Raw genomic sequence first — 16,447 nt, forward strand, 5'->3', positions numbered from 1 at the left:
ATTTACATAATTCATATTGCACAGCATGTAGACCAGCTATTTGAGGAATGACTATCTTGGGTAAATACATTATAGGGTATGAATCAAATCACACCCTGTACAGTAACAAAGTCATAATAATGACTAAATTACCTCATTTATTAATAAAAGAAAAACAAGTATTCACTGACGTTCATGGCAAATTTTTAAGCTTCTCTTTAAAGTTAATTAATCACACAAATCCTTTGGCCTGTTAGAAAACGACATTACCCAAAATGCAATACGGATGACTCGCTCACTCTGAGGGAACTCTTCGTAACTTTGAGATCTCAGTAAAACAGCCTTGTTTTAGACTGCACTGTGTATCTGGGAACCCCTGCCATGCCTGCATCGACTGAGTGCCCTCCGTTTAGACTCGGCGAGTCTCGGTTTGATCAGGTAACGTTAAACAACAGCCGGACCAGTGCATACGAATGTGAAACTTGTGCTTTTGCATCTGGTTGATTTCGCTAGGCTTACAGCAGACGGGTTTGGAGCTGAATTGTTTGAGAGGACCCGCCTGTTGCTGCTAAAAAGGGATCCAGTTAAATTTTCTCGCTAAAACCAAATCAAAAGCAAACTGTTCACTGCATTGTTTGCTTCTTCCGCCCTCACTCCTCGTTTAAGTCGCATTAACAGCGACCTCTGTTGGTGACACGACTGCTTTGCAAAATGTAATAAGTATTAATGTTGCATAGAATAAAACAAGCACATTTTATTTAGATTATTGGCAGAAATACAATAGTATAGCCTAAAACAGCGGGTCAGCATTTTAAATGAAAGAAAGAAAGTTCGAATTCTCTTTACTAACACAGAACGTCATGTTGAGGGGTGAGAACCAGAAGGTTGTAAGTGACATTTTTGGTGAAATGTGTGTATATATATATATATATATATATATATATATATATCAGATGAAAGCTCTTAATGAGCTCTTTCTACTGGCAAAAGTACATCCATTGGTGTACAACGTTTTTATTATAAACAATTTAAATCAGTACACAAAGTCAGATCAAACTATGTTAAAAGTTTTGTTTTGGTTCTCCTGTAAAGTTGGTGAAATGTCACTTACGCCTTTCTAGTTCTCACCCCTCGATACATGGAGCCAGGTCTCACGAAAATGCATATCAGCACATTTTTTGTGTGTATTTTACGTGCTATTTATACGCAGAAACTGACTTTGGCGTGCATAAGATACGCTGTTGGCGTGCAATATGCATTTTGGCCTAAATATAATACACACCTACCTACTCCACACCCCTAAACCTACCAATTGCGAATCATATGCACGCCAAAGTCCATTTTTTCCTATAAATAGTAGGCTACGCCAAATAGAAATAGAAAATCGTGCCATTATGCACATTCATGTGATCGGGTTATATTTTAACATATATTTTAACAAAACGTTGACAAATAGTTTAATGTGGATTGTAACGAGCACCGTAGGCCTACTGTTGTTATGGTTAACGTTACCTCGTTACGTTATTTATATCTAATCTAACTTTTGTGGTTTGTAGAAACATATTTACTTGTATGTGTTAAAATACATACTTTTAGAGACCTTTTGAGAATTCTTTTGACATTCTTTAGGGGTTCAGTTACTTAGTATAGACCCCTATAATTATCACCCTTTCAATTAATTATTTCTGAGCTTCAGAATCAAGATAAAACTTAGTTAAAAACTATTTTGTGCCAAAGCTAGTTCATTAACAACGTTCTCTATTAAAACATGTGGAAACTGGAGCATTCACTGTGACAAAAAACTATTTAAACTATTTTGTATGCATTAGTGACTCAATAACTTTAACCTCAGAGAAAGAGGCAATTTATTTAATCATTAATTTATTTATTTAATACAGATGATTCACATCTGCTGTTATTGCTCCAGCGATACCGTCCTTCATATATGTAAAGGACCGTCTGTTAGACGTGATAAACAGAGAATATGTTGCATGCTGCTTTAAAATCTTGCATTCCTCCTTGCACACACACATTTGAACATTTTAATTGCGTTGGAAGAACTTTTTAGGTCTACAGATCAGCCAGCAGACAGTTGGTGCGCGCACATAATGAGGCGGACACACCTGGCGCGCGAAAACAACTGGTTTGGCCCTGGTGGCAGAGTCTGCATCAGCAGCTGACTCCCACGTCTGGAGAAAGTTTCTGGGACCTCAGAAATCATTTGGCGAATCATTTAAGGAAATTGTGAACATATGATTAATAATCATGATTATTAATCACAGAACTGAACTGTTCTTGTTCCACACAGACCTGACCTTCAAGACAAGAAGTAACTTTAGTATTTTTGGAATTGATTGGATACTGTAGGTGGAAATCATCATTTGCACAGACACAAATAAATTAATAAAGCAACAAGTATATCATTAAGCAACAACTAGGCCTAGTAGGCCTGTAAGTGAAGTTAATTTAGTTAGTTACAAATCAACAAAGACAAATATCTAGCCTAATTTTTGTCATTGTCGTTTTAAAATGTGATGCCAAATGACATGATGCCATTTTAAACAGTTAAATATCTCCACTACACTAAATAGAGTAAAAAAAGAAGACATTAAATACAAAATTAAATGTATCACTTCACCTCTTGTTCCATTTCTATTGCATTTTTAAACTAAAACAATGAACCTTCTCAACAAACCAAGTACACTAGACTACATGTTTAACTTATAAACTTATTTAACTTATATTATCTATAGAATTAAGGTGGAATTAATATCCTCCAGGCAAGTACCCCTTCTGGTGATCTCACTTCCTTTGCTGCTTTCTCTCAATTTGCTACACCTTTAATGTTAGAAAACTAGAAACAATCTTCAAGCATTTAATTGAGATGCATACAAATTAGCCACAAATTCGCCAAAATTTACTGTACAATATTATGAATTGCTGTGAGAGAGTTGTTTAATTCCCTACATGATAATGGAGTGTAATTTGTAGTTCTATTTGTTAAAGTTTCGCTGTTACTTTCAGGGTTCATTTTATGGCAGACTAAGACATTTCCTGAATGTGATCGACCCTCGCACACTCTTCGTGTCAGAGGTAAGCGAAATTTTTCTGAAAGGTAAACCTCAAATAATTTGATAATTTGTATGTGAATGCTGTTTTCACTTTTTTTCAGAAAAATTTAAATGAATGTATGAAACTCTTGGATCAGTTCAAAAATGGAACTCTGCCTCCAGAAGTGACTAATGTGCAGGTAGGTTTGGGGCCCATTAAAAGGTCATTTGGAAACCCCCATTGTGTCAAGTTTGCTACATGTTTATGCCATATAGGGGAAGCATTTTTGGTTTACCAAAGCACCTTTCAGTGAATAAACTTTCAGTTTTTAAAACAACTATTTTTTCGCTATAAAGAACCTGTTGTGGAATGGAAAGATTCCATTGATGTTAAAGGTTCTCTATGGAACCACAGATGTCAATAAAGAGCCTTTTTTAAAGAGTGCATTAAAGATAATGTGAGTAATATGGCTATGTGAGCAGAGGAACAAACATTAGCCGATCAAATTCAAAATTCGCATGTGCTGTGTAAAGAAATTCAGTTTTCTTGGTAACTTCAGTTACACAAAATCAAAGTGAGGATGCAATACTTGTAAACATTTCTCTCTTTTCTCACAGGAGAGAAGATCCCCATGCCTTTTCGCATGTCAGGTAAGGGTGTGAGTGTGTTTTCGGGGTGTATGTGTGTCTGTGTCATGGGTGGTAGGCAGTTTTCTGCTTGTTACCAGCTCTGGAGACTGGAGTTAGGTGGTAGGGGGTCTCTCTGGACCGATCTGTTGGCAAAGGTCACACTCAGCTGGGCTCTGATTAAACCCTCTCCCTCCTGCTGTCTGGAAGTGTTGTTGGGCCACTCAGAAATAGGAGTATTTTAGTCTTCTGTTAACACCACTATTTAAAGGGAGAACATATAGAGAGAGACCTGCCTGACAATTATGATGGCTGCCTCTGAACCACGCTATCTTTTATGAGTAATGAGGATTTTATTAATGTGTTAAAGGTCAGTAATAAAGTCATATGAGAGTCTATAATCCTGATCATTAAACCAAACATGACATGAAATGGTCTGGTCCAGCCTATTCGAATGTCAAAATTACAGTCTTACTGTGATTTCATTATTGGATCAAGGGTTCATTTTCTCCTGAAATCATCTCCTTTTCCTTTCAGGTTTTGTGCCCTTTGGTACTCCAGTGGTAGGTCATTGTGAAATTGCGATTTTCTTTCTATCAACTTTTCCTTTTTGTCTGGGTCATCAGATGTAAACTTTAAATCACTTCTTATGCCTACATTTATAGGTTGTAGGTCTCCTTTTACCCAATCAGACATTTGCTTCCACCATCTTCTGGCAGGTATCTGTTTTTCTTGTCTTTCCAGATGAAAAGTCAGTCTAAGCTCTGTGTACTCTGAACTCACTGTCTCACTGTCTTTCTCACAGTGGCTGAACCAGAGCCACAATGCCTGTGTCAACTACTGCAACCGTAATGCATCTAAGGTGCGTTATATAAGTAATATAATTTTGTCCAGTACATAAGGCATGGAATATTTTATGTTCACATATATATCTAAAATTATCATTAAAAAGTGATGCAGTGATATATTTCCAAAAACCCAATAGGCTTTTGGATAATTGCAGAAAATAAGCTCTGTGAACAACAAAAAATTTATGATTTTTACACATTTTGTTTATCATGATAATCTTTACATATGAACTATTTTATGAAGACAATCATCAGAATTAAAAAGCAATTAAAAAGAACTACCCCACGGTTACATGATTTCAGCATTGCCATCAGAATCAAGTGTATTCATTATAATGCATGCATAATGCTGTATAAAATTTGTATAAAATGTTGTATCATCTCATGAAAAATCGTTGCAACAGTTGTAATACATTGTAATACTTACCTATTTATGGTTATAACTTTTAAGAGTATGATTATGTATAACATGCATTGCACACCATGTTTTATCCCCTTAAGTTATAATGGATTATAATTCTCGAAGTCTTGCATCTTGACATTGCTTGCTACATCTTGATTGTTCGTATTGGAGTGTGAGTTAATGCTAATTTCAGTGTGCGCTAGTTTACACTCATTGGAAACCATTTTACAATGCAATATGGCTTTTTTGAAATTACAATACAAAGGTTCAAAGCAGATGTATCATATAACCCATTCATGATACCTTAGATCTTAAGCAGACAGTGACCATTTATAAATATTATGAGCATATTGTACACAATTTTGGATATTTACAAGAATCATAAAAGACCACTTATAAGATACAGTAAGATACTGTGCAGATCTTAAACACAAAATGAGAGACATATAATATATTATAACTATGGGAAATATCGTCTATTGTAACTTTAGAGGATATAATGTGTTATAATAAATAATAATATTCTAAAAAGTTAAAACACAAATATTATACGTTATATATAAATGTTGGATTCATGATACATGTTGTTTTTGTAACACTGTACAATGAGGTTTCATTTGTTAACATTAGTAAACTTTAAATAACAAAGAACAATACTTGTTCCAAAATAAGGCCTTATTGTAAAGAGTTGCCCTTCTTTTATAAGATACTATGCATGCATTATAATGAGTAATAATGTGCTTAGAAAGGATTATATATACAAGCTCCAAGTGCTACCAAAAATGCCACGTTCATTCATTTTATTCATTTAATTTATGCTTTTTTTATGTTTTCAGACCACGCCAATGTCAAAGTTTTTCCAGGGTTACCTTGGTGCAGTCAGCAGTGCAGTTACTATTGCAGTGAGTTCACATGCATGCACGTAACTGTATTATGTCTTTTTCTCCTTTAATTTTGAATTGCCATTTCACGCTAACCGAGAAAAATATTATTCATGACTTTTCTAGTATTACGTGACTTTACATTTTAATAAGCAAACTGATGGAGGCTGATAGCATCACATAGGCACACAGAGCCCTTTGCTGTATTTCACATTGCTGAATTGCATATCCTTCTAGTCACTCCCCCTGTATCCTCTAGAGCCAATTAGCTGCCCTGCTGGGCGGCAGTTTGATGCCCAGGGGCATGACAAGCAGAACCATGGTGACGACAACTACAAATGGCCCCATGCCTGTGAGAAATATGGGAGGGGGGCACTAATTAAAACTACAATCCCTCTGAAGACCCCTACTGGGAAGGGAAGGGATGTGAATGGGTTTGATTCTCAGATGTTTGTTAGACGAGCCTTTAACTGGAGCTCATAGAGATGACCAGAGACTCACAAAGCAAGATGAGAAACAACTTAGCATAGCCTGTCATGACCTGTCACGAATCCCACTGGGAGTTACGTGCTTTTAAGGTTACTATGAAAGCATATGTGTATTATCTCCATAACATTTTTGACTTCATGGGTTATAGTTATTATATTAGATCCATTTAAAATTTCATTGTTTCACTAGGTTAGCAACCAGTTCTCATTTGAGCTGAATTTAAAGACAGAGCTCATAAACATGGATCTGTCATGCTCTATGATTCTGTGAGATGTCACTCTCTAAATAAAGGAGAGATTGGTGTAATATAAAGTCAGAGCTGTGGCACAGAGGGTAATGTGAGTGCTCTACACGTGTAAATGTGCTGTGCTCATGGGCACACAGTTCAAATTTCCTCCTTTTCTTCACCTATTTTCCTGTCTGGGCTACATTGTCTTGTTAATTAAAGAAAAAAATTAATTATGAAAAAATGTAAATAAAGAAATTAAGTATTATAATAAAACATATACACACACTACTGTTCAAATGTTTGAAGTCAGTAAAAAGTTACTTATACTCACTAATGCTGCATTTATTTGATGAAAAATGCAGTAAAACAGTAATAGCGTGAAATATTACAATTGAAAAAAACTGATTTCTATTTTAATATATTTTAAAATGTCATTTATATAGCTGAATTTTCAGTAGCCATTACTCCAGTCTTTATTATGAATTATGTGACAATGAAGCAGTGTGTGTGTTTGTGTGTGTGTGTGTGTGTGTGGCTTTAATCTGTCATTCAGAAATTATTCTAATATGCTGATTTTCTGCTCAAGAAACATTTTTTGTTATCAATGTTGAAAACAGTGCTGCTTAATATTTGTGTGGAAATATGTGTGATACTTTTTCTGGATTTTTAATAAAGTTTAAAAGAACAGCATTTATTTGAAATAGAAATCTTTTGTAACATTGGTAGTTTCATGTGTCCTTTCTGAATACAAATATTAATATCTTTGAAAGAAAAAAATGTTGACATCAAACTTTTGAACTCTGTGTGTGTACACATTTATAATTGTTTATTTTTAAAATATTTTATTTATTTTAATTTTAAATAAATTAAATGTAATTGACTTTGTGCACAGGTGGGGCTGAATCTTCTTATTAAAAGAGCTGAGCATTTCAGTCCAGCTACAAGAATCCTGGTCCAGAGGTTCATCCCGTTCCCTGCTGTTGGTATGTGCATGTGTGTGTGAGAGCATGTTTATGTATCTGTAGATTTTCTGGCATGCACCGCTTAATCCACCCTGTTGTGTTTATGACAGAAATCAAGCATCCTGTCATGCAGTCTTGCTAAATTGCTGATTAATAAATCATAAAACGATTGAGTAATGCACGATATTAATTAATGCCTACAGTTTTCAGTCAGCTCTTTTGCTGTCTGAAAGCTCACATCTTTGCATTTGTAATGATACTCAATTTCTAAATGAGCATTTGTTCAGACTTTCATTAAAGCGCAAGCGTTTGTTTATTGTTGTGTTTTGACTGATCCTGTTGTCACAGGGGGCTGCTGCTGAAATGTTATCTCAGTGTTCCATTAGCGTTCTGAGGCTCAAACAGGTCCAGAGGGGCTGAGGAAGACTGTCCCACAATGCCTTGGGAATGCTTGGCTGTAATTAAATTGTTTTTGTCCCCCACCCCACCCCTTTAATTAAATCAGCAGGTTCCCCCTCACCTCTCTGGGCAGGGGTAACGGGACCTTGTTAGCTCTCGGCTGCCGCTCTCTAATTGGTTAATTAGGCCTAAAGTGCTCTCTGTGTTAGCACTGAGTTCCCTGTCTCCAGGCCGCCATGTTGTTGTTGTTGTTTTTTAATGTTCAGTTATAAAAGGCAATTAAATGTAACTAATGGAACGCAGTGGAGGCAAAGTGTTTGAAACTTGCCTTTGATTTTATTTTGCATTATTAGCATTTATATACATTTCAAGTAAAATGCTTTTTTTTTTTTTTTTGTTAACCTCAAAAGGACATCTTGAATTTAGCAACTTTTATAAAGATATTTTCATAATGGTTTTTGCGGGTGACCTAAAGCAGGACCTCCTTCATATAAAATTTAGTATGCGTTTGTTTATGTTTCTTTGTTCTCCATTTTTGATTCTGCGAGTGTGTGTGTGTGTGTGTGTGTGTGTGTTTAATTGGCCTGGGTCTGAACCCCTCAGAGGTGAATAGCTATTTACTCAGCCAATTAACTCAGCCCCACAACACTGCAGCACTGAACACTGATAACTCACAACACAAGGCCTGTAAATTAAAAATGCTTCAGGCTCTCTTTATTTCTCTGTTTCTCTCTCTCACACACACCCACACCAATCTCACCACATGCCACAGATGATAATGCCTGGAAGTAAATCATTATTCTGCTTGTAATTCACGTGTGCACTTTGACATGACCATATGAAACTATTTGTTTTATATCCAGTTAACCCCTCTTAGCACCAACATTCCAGATCATGAATGTTTTCCAGTTTTGATTGCTTTTATTTTAATATCCACAGGCGGGGACTCTCTTACAGGTTATTACTATTGTATTCTGTTCGTTCTGTAGTATTTAAAATTTTTAATGATAAAAACTGTTTGCATGTCACGATTTTTATGTTCAAAAATTTATTATATATATTTATATATATATATATATATATATATATATATATGTATGTGTGTGTGTGTGTGTGTGTGTGTGTGTGTGTGAATGATCATAATTTGCCTGCAAATGCATATACTGTTACAAGTCCTACTATTACTATACATATACTGTTGTAAAATATTGAATATTAAACTCGCCTGGATGGTTTTACAAAATGCGAGTAATGTGCAGCAAATAAGAATTACATGCATATTTTTATTTGAAATGGAAATTGTTAGCGTCCTCCCCAATGATTCAACTTACCCTTGGCATGACACATCATATTACTAACTTTTTAGTAGGCTTTCTTCTAATTTCAGTTGATAATCCGGTTGCACTTTTACATGAGTTAGGGGTACGTTCAGGGTTAGTACCTAGTTATTGTACATAGTATGTACATGCGGAACAGGACTGTAAAAGAAAGTGCTACTGATAATCCTGTACATTCTGTATAATTGACATTTCTGGCCTAGTTGACTGTTTAGATATAAAATAGCACCGCTTATACCCCATATGCATTGAGCACATTGACTGCTTTTTACTTTTCTTGAGTCCAGTTCACATGATTTTCTCTCACTGGATCCAAATAGTTAAGTTATCAGATGGAATTGTGTTTGTGATCAAGTCCTGTTTTCTAACTGCAGCTCTCCCTTTATTTAGCAAGTGCCAACGTGTGTAATGTTTTGCTGATGCGCCACACTGAGCTTTCAGAGGGCATCAGCGTACTGGACGACAAAGGCAATGTGGTGGGCACCTCAAAGCTGGCTGCCAGGCATGTGAGTATGGATCCTTTTGCACATGTGAGGCGAAATGTTACTGGCAGCTTTTGTGCAGTCCTATTGTGAGTTCTGGTCTGATAAATGTCTTTTTGTTCAGGCTCTGATGGAGACATCCCTGACTCGTGTCGTGCTGCCCATGCCTGTTCTCCTGCTGCCGCCTTTAATAATGGCCATGCTGGAGAGGTCAGAGGAGTTCTTGTGAATTTGATATTTCAGACTTGAGTTATTTTTACAGCACCATCGCACAGTTTACCTCAGAAATCATACACCAATGTGCACCTGGTATATTTGTATTTCACAGTTTGATGTGATCACAACTTTTTATGCATCATTCATATAACCTTCAAATGTACCAAACTTTCTCATTTTTTTATTCCTATATAGACAAGGAGATGTTTGGCTGTCAGGTTCAAAATATGACAGTGGAATATAGTGGTCCATGCAATATGCTATATTCAGTGTTTTCTGAACTTGTGCAATTTGAATATGCTTAGAATTAAATGGTGGCACACCATGATTGGTTAGGAGATCTATCAGTGAATCATAGCTTAAATTTCAGCCTTTTCCTTACAGAAATCATATGACTACAAAATACTTAAAATAAAGTGCACAGATCGCATAGACTAATGTCATACTAAATGTGCCACAATTTAAAGGGGCCAGTAAAAAAAATTCCTTTGAAAGAAATTAATACTTTTATTCAGCAAGAAAGCATTAAATTGAACAAAAGTGACCGTAAAGACATTTGACATTTCTGAAGACTCATGTGTGGGTAATGGCTGCTGAAAATTCAGCTGTGCAATCACAGGAATAAATATAATTTTAAAATGTTAAATTTCATATTTAACAATATTACTGTTTTACTGTATCAAATAAATGCAGCCTTGGTGAGAGACTTATTTCAAATACATTAACTAATCTTACCAATCCTAAAATGTTTAAAGAGTCTCCTTTTGTGGTTCACTGAGGAAAAGAAATGATAAAATATGATGACAAATTTTAGTTTTTTAACTATTCCTATAATGTCTGTCTAGCCAGACCGGAAATGTCATGTCTACAGTATATGTGGCATTGGAGACCAAAAGCCCACCTTCAAAATCTGATTTCCTTTAAACTTTAGTTCAGAAAGAAGTTTTCAAACATTTCACTCCTTTTATATCAAATTCTAAAATGCAAAATGCACATTTCTGTTGAAGAGTGGGATCGACTCTTCACCAGAATTCAATGACTGCTAATCTATGTCGCAACCTCCTCAAATTCTTCCTGCTCTTGATTCGCAGGTGTGTGCAGCTATGTGTGTGTGTGTGTGTGTCTGTGTGAGAGCGGCAGTAAATGGTGAGTTGTCCTCTGCTATGCTGCCTGTCAGCTCACCCTCACTGGCTCTCAATGAAGCAAGAACAGGGCTGCAGGAGGGTCACTGCTTTGAGTGTGGGGCTGAGGGCCAGGGCTATTCTTGATTAATTAGAGCGCTGAGAGGAGTCTGTGTGATATATGTGTGGTGCTTAAACCTTTCACCTGTCTCTCTAGCTGTGTCCAAAAATGAAGACAGCTGCTTTGCTGAACAGTCATTGACGGCGTTTTTACATTAAAGTATGAAAATGGTTTCAGACTGTCTTGCAAGATTCAGCATTGTCACATGAAATGTTCTAGATGAAATTTAAATGAGCTTTAGACATAACCAAGCAAATATGACTTCGATGCTTATTAGCTGATTGAAATTTTACAACATTTTAAAATGTATTAATTTAATTACTTCTTTAAGATGTTATTGTGATAGGAACTGATAATATTTTATGTAGTTATCTGTACTGTCAAGATTTTTTAAATGTAATTTTTTTTGTACGCTGGAAAAAAATGATTCATTGAATTTACAATTTTTTTAAGGTAAGTGGTTGCAATTGATGTATTTTAGCTACATTTCAATAAACATTTAGTTGACTAACTTTCAAAATTGTTTTTATTTAAATGTAGCTAAAATAAATTGTTTGCAACCACTTACCTTAAAAAATGTTTTTTTCATTTTTTTTCAGTGTAATATAAAGAATTAGTAGCACTTAAAACATTTATATATAGTGCATTATAAAAGTATTTTTTATGCAATTAAATATACCTTATAATTCATTGTTCTCATGAATAATTGTAAATATGATATTATAATATGTTATAATACTCTTTAATGCATTAAAATACAGGGCAAACAACCAATTTCAGATGCAACAAGCAATCTGCAAATATTATAATGTATTTGAACTTGATTACAATTATTCATGAAAATATATAATGCATTACACATAAAGGCTTCAAGTAACGTCTTACCAAAAAATGATTTGATTACATTTGAAATGCCTTTTACCCTCATTTTTACATTTAGATATACTTTTATATGTAATCTCTAGCAAACTAAATGTAAATGGATTTTTGATTTTAGTAATTCTTCATTATTTTTATCTGCTTTTTAATTGGCTATTGATCATAACATGAAGATAAATATTGTACATCCGTAATATCATAGGATGCGTTTCGTTTAAAGGCAGCAACTGTTGTTTACTACATGTCACTTCAGTTCAGCTTTGCCCTCTTCGCAGGAGAGTGATGGATGAGTGTGTTGATTTATTTAGAGCAGTTGATGGACACGATAAAAGGTCTTTAACATACTTTGATCCTTCCCCCGGTCCGTTTCTCTCCCAAACATACACATCTACACAGAGAGAGAGAGTTTCTGGTGGCCAATTAAAGCTCATCATGCGTGTGTGTTGATGAAGTCATCATTAGGCAGTCGCTGCCTTCATTAAAGCAGGACTACTCTGGAGGACTCCTGCAGAGCACGCTATCCCACAACCCCCCACACGCACTGCGGCCAGGGAGGGAGGGGGAGGTGTCAGGGAGCAATCACGCACAGCAGTTCGAAAGTGTCAGCGAGCGCCTTTAATAACAAAAATGCTCACTGTCTTGCCAATAACATATGCATTTTTGTGGGTGTTTGTACGTTAGGCTCCCTCTGCTGCAGAAGCGCCCTCGTCTCGGGCTGCCTGTTCACAGCATGGTGTGTCTCTGCGCGTTCGGCCTAGCGCTGCCTGTTGCCATCAGCCTGTTCCCCCAAAACAGTCAGGTGAGCACTCGCACACACCTCCCTCCATCCGCTCGCACTTTCTCTCCGTCCCCTTCTCTTTGTCTGCCGCGAAGACGGTTATGATTTAAAATGGTGTTTATTAAGCTGTTCATCCATATGGTTACTGAACTGCAGACATATGTGCTGCCAACTACTTCCATTCCTCTCCCACCCCTCCCCTCCTCCTCTCCTCTCACTCTCTCGCTCCCTCTTTACACTTTTCCGAGGGTTCCAGACGAACGCTCCCAAAAAACTCCACTCCTGTCCCCCCCACCTTTTCACACCCCACAGGATGTCTGTTTCAGATTCTGCCTCACACACTCACACACTCATCGCCATCTGTTTCTGAGCAAAATATTGCAAGTTTTGGCCCTGGTTTGGATATTTACCAGTGCTCGCTGCTTCATTTGAGCTTTTTATGATGGCTGAAGTGTCAGTTTTGACTGTGAAAAATGCTCGAGGCTGGAAAGACATGACACACTTTTAATTCTCATTTGATGAAACATTTTAAACATCTTATGGACTTAATGATTGCTGTGAATTGTTATCTCGCTGCAGCCAAAAGATCTGAATGTTAATGTCAGTATAAAAATAAAAACACTCCGTAATCAAAACAGAGGAATCATATACGAGCAAATTTTATGTTACAATCTTTTCCTGGCACTTCTGTTACCACTAAAGCTAAATTAAATGAACCTCATAGTTAAGCTATAAATGCAGTCCACGTATAAGGTTATTTACATGTATTTGTCATATTTTGACCGCACCTGCTTCCTGTCTCTCAGATCCACGTGTCAGAGCTCGAGCCAGAGATCGCTGCTGCAACAGAGTGCAAGATCTTGACCTACAACAAGGGTCTGTAACCAATCAGAATGCTTGACACCCAGCAACTAATGCCGCTGTCCTTACAGAACAGAAAAATGCAAAGCGTCATTACAAATTTTGATTGCATCTCACTGGATTGTTCCTGCTGTGTGTGAATGTGAATCCTCTCTCAGCCACACACAGAGACAGACTCACACCAGTGCTAATCATCCGCTTTCCATGCACTTGAACGTGGAAGTTGCAAATAGGGTATTTCAGGATATTTACAGCAGTGAAAACAAGTATTCTTTTGAATTTCCCTGTGATGTACTTTACATTTACATAATTACCAACCTTCCCATTCAAGCAGTTCTGTATTATCTGATTACAAAAGACTGAAAAATAACTAAGTTTACTAAGTAATTGTTTTAAAACAATGAATAAACAATCCATTTTGAGATTTTAATCTATTGTAATGGATTTTTTTTACACATAATTCAATTGTTATTTAAAAATGGCTTTACAAACCCCAAATGATACTAAAATTGAATAGGAATTAAAAATAATGAATTACCAGTAACAGCTGTAATTAGGTTTGTTTTTAACACAGAATTAAACCTAAAATTGTTATTTTAAAAAATAATAATGAATTACCAGTTATTCCCATGTGGAAAAGATGTATAACTTTTATATATTCTATATGTTATAAGTTATGATCTATATTACTTAATAAATCTTATTTGTTACATCTCTGTAGAACTGTCATTATCATTATACATATTTTATATCATTATACATATGGCAGAACATACACTGTTGTCTGTTGTTACAGAAACATTATTCTATAACTGTTTTGTATAGGTCAGAATTAACTCAAATTGATCAGACTCGCTCAATTTTATCTACAATTTTTTTTTCAGTTTTTTGACATTGGTTTTCTTTTTTATTTGCACACTGCAGAAACCACACACTCAAACATACGATAAAATCAAATGCTTTTCTCTTTTGCTTTGTTCAAGAAAATACACAGAAACCCCTTAAAACATTATTATCATGGTTAATGAACAGAAACAATATACACATTTGTGCAATTTCTGCTTTCTTCTTTTTCCATCCATTTGTTATATTGTTTATAGATGATTGTATCTCTGCTTTTATTTGGATGTGTTTGAGTTCCTTTGGCAGGACTGTAAAATTATTCCTGTAAACTTCTATTTTATCGTTAGATCCATCGCTAGAATGAGGGAGTGGACTTGTGTGTTTTTCTACCTGGTTGTCACGGGAACAGATCACAGTGGGCAGTAGTGAGGAGAGACATGACATGAAGCCGCATGTAGAATCATTAACCGTGCAGGACTGCCATACACAGTTGCACAACATGCACATGACCGCATTAATGAGGGTAACATTACTGCTGTTACACAAGCAGACTCCACACATGGGATACAAAAACAGGTAAGGTTTATTTTAAGGCAGATGAGCAGAGACAGAAGAATGTACTGTTGAAGGTGCAAGGATGGAGTATGATGCAATGGGATTTCTCACAGAACCGTGGTGTATACCGACAGGAGCTCGTGGACAGATGGGAACCACACACCTCAATACTTCGGGGGAAGCTTCCAGGAAGGACAGACTGGGGTCCAGGACACGGATGGAGACAACACTCAGAGAAGACACAAGAGGTAAGTTCACAGGTATGTATATCACAGGTAAATCACAGAGATAACACTTAGGAGTCCACTATGTACGAACGAGACCGGACATTTGGCTGTTGTGAGGTGTGAGGTGTCTTGATGAGGTGCAGATGACGTGAGGTGTGCTGATTAGTATTCCGGTGAGGGTGCTCGTTGTGATTGGCTGGATGGGGAGCCTGGCCGATCTGTGACATTACCCCCCTCTCCACGGCCCGCTCCAGAGGGCCGAACGCCCCGACGTCGTGGTGGCCTACCCCTTCCTCTGGGAGCTGGACGGTCAGGATGGGTCGCATGGAATTCCTCCAGTAGCGTTGGGTCCAGGATGTCATCTCTGGGGATCCATGATCTCTCCTCTGGGCCGTAGTCCTCCCAATCTACGAGGTATTCCAAGCGGCCACCACGGCTCCGGGAATCCAAGATCTCCTTCACCTTATACACCGCTCCGTCTTCCAGGATTAACGGGAGAGGGGGTTCCTCACTCGGACCAGGCTCTGTGGACGGAGAAACAGGTGGGTGGTAAGGTTTCAGGAGGTATACGTGAAAGGTAGGGTTAATACGGTAGTGTGGGGGCAACTGCAACTGAAATGTGACTGGGTTGACTTGCTTACTGATGGTGAAGGGGCCAACATATCTGGGACTTAGCTTTCTGCAGGGCAGGCACAGCTTGATGTCCCTGGTTGACAGCCAGACCTTCTGTCCTGGTTGGTATTGTGGGGCCTCGGATCTGCGAAGGTCTGCTGTCATCTGCGTACTGCTCGCTGGAGCTGATGGTGAGCATCGTCCCAGACCCTCTCGCTCTCCCGGAACCAGTAATCCACTGCAGGCACTTCAGAAGGTTCTCCAGACCAGGGGAATAGTGGTGGCTGGTACCCGAGCACACACTGGAAGGGAGTGAGTCCAGTGGTAGGTCGACGCAGGGAGTTCTGGGCGTACTCGGCCCAGCCAAGAAACTGGTTCCAGGAGTCCTGGTGGCTGTGGCAGAAGGTTCGCAGGAAGCGGCCAATTTCCTGAATCTTCCTCTCCGTCTGCCCGTTAGTCTGTGGATGGTACCCTGATGACAGACTTACAGTCACATCTAGGAGTTTGAAGAAGCCTTTCCAGACTCTGGAAACAAACTGAGGACCACG

At 37.5% G+C, this 16,447-nt stretch overlaps 1 pseudogene across 1 annotated transcript; it reads left to right on the plus strand.

Annotated features, from left to right (window-relative positions):
• The first annotated feature begins 262 nt into the window (after positions 1-262).
• On the plus strand, positions 263-14,373 carry LOC306884256 (sideroflexin-5-like; annotated as a pseudogene). The gene is made up of 13 exons (XR_013785926.1): positions 263-417; positions 3,004-3,072; positions 3,152-3,272; positions 3,648-3,680; positions 4,194-4,219; positions 4,322-4,375; positions 4,462-4,518; positions 5,744-5,809; positions 7,399-7,489; positions 9,595-9,710; positions 9,811-9,896; positions 12,705-12,822; positions 13,608-14,373. The product of XR_013785926.1 is annotated as a sideroflexin-5-like (transcript).
• Positions 14,374-16,447: the final 2,074 nt, after the last annotated feature.

The sequence above is a fragment of the Barbus barbus genome (assembly GCF_936440315.1).
Source record: "Barbus barbus genome assembly, chromosome: 18".
NCBI lineage: Eukaryota > Metazoa > Chordata > Actinopteri > Cypriniformes > Cyprinidae > Barbus > Barbus barbus.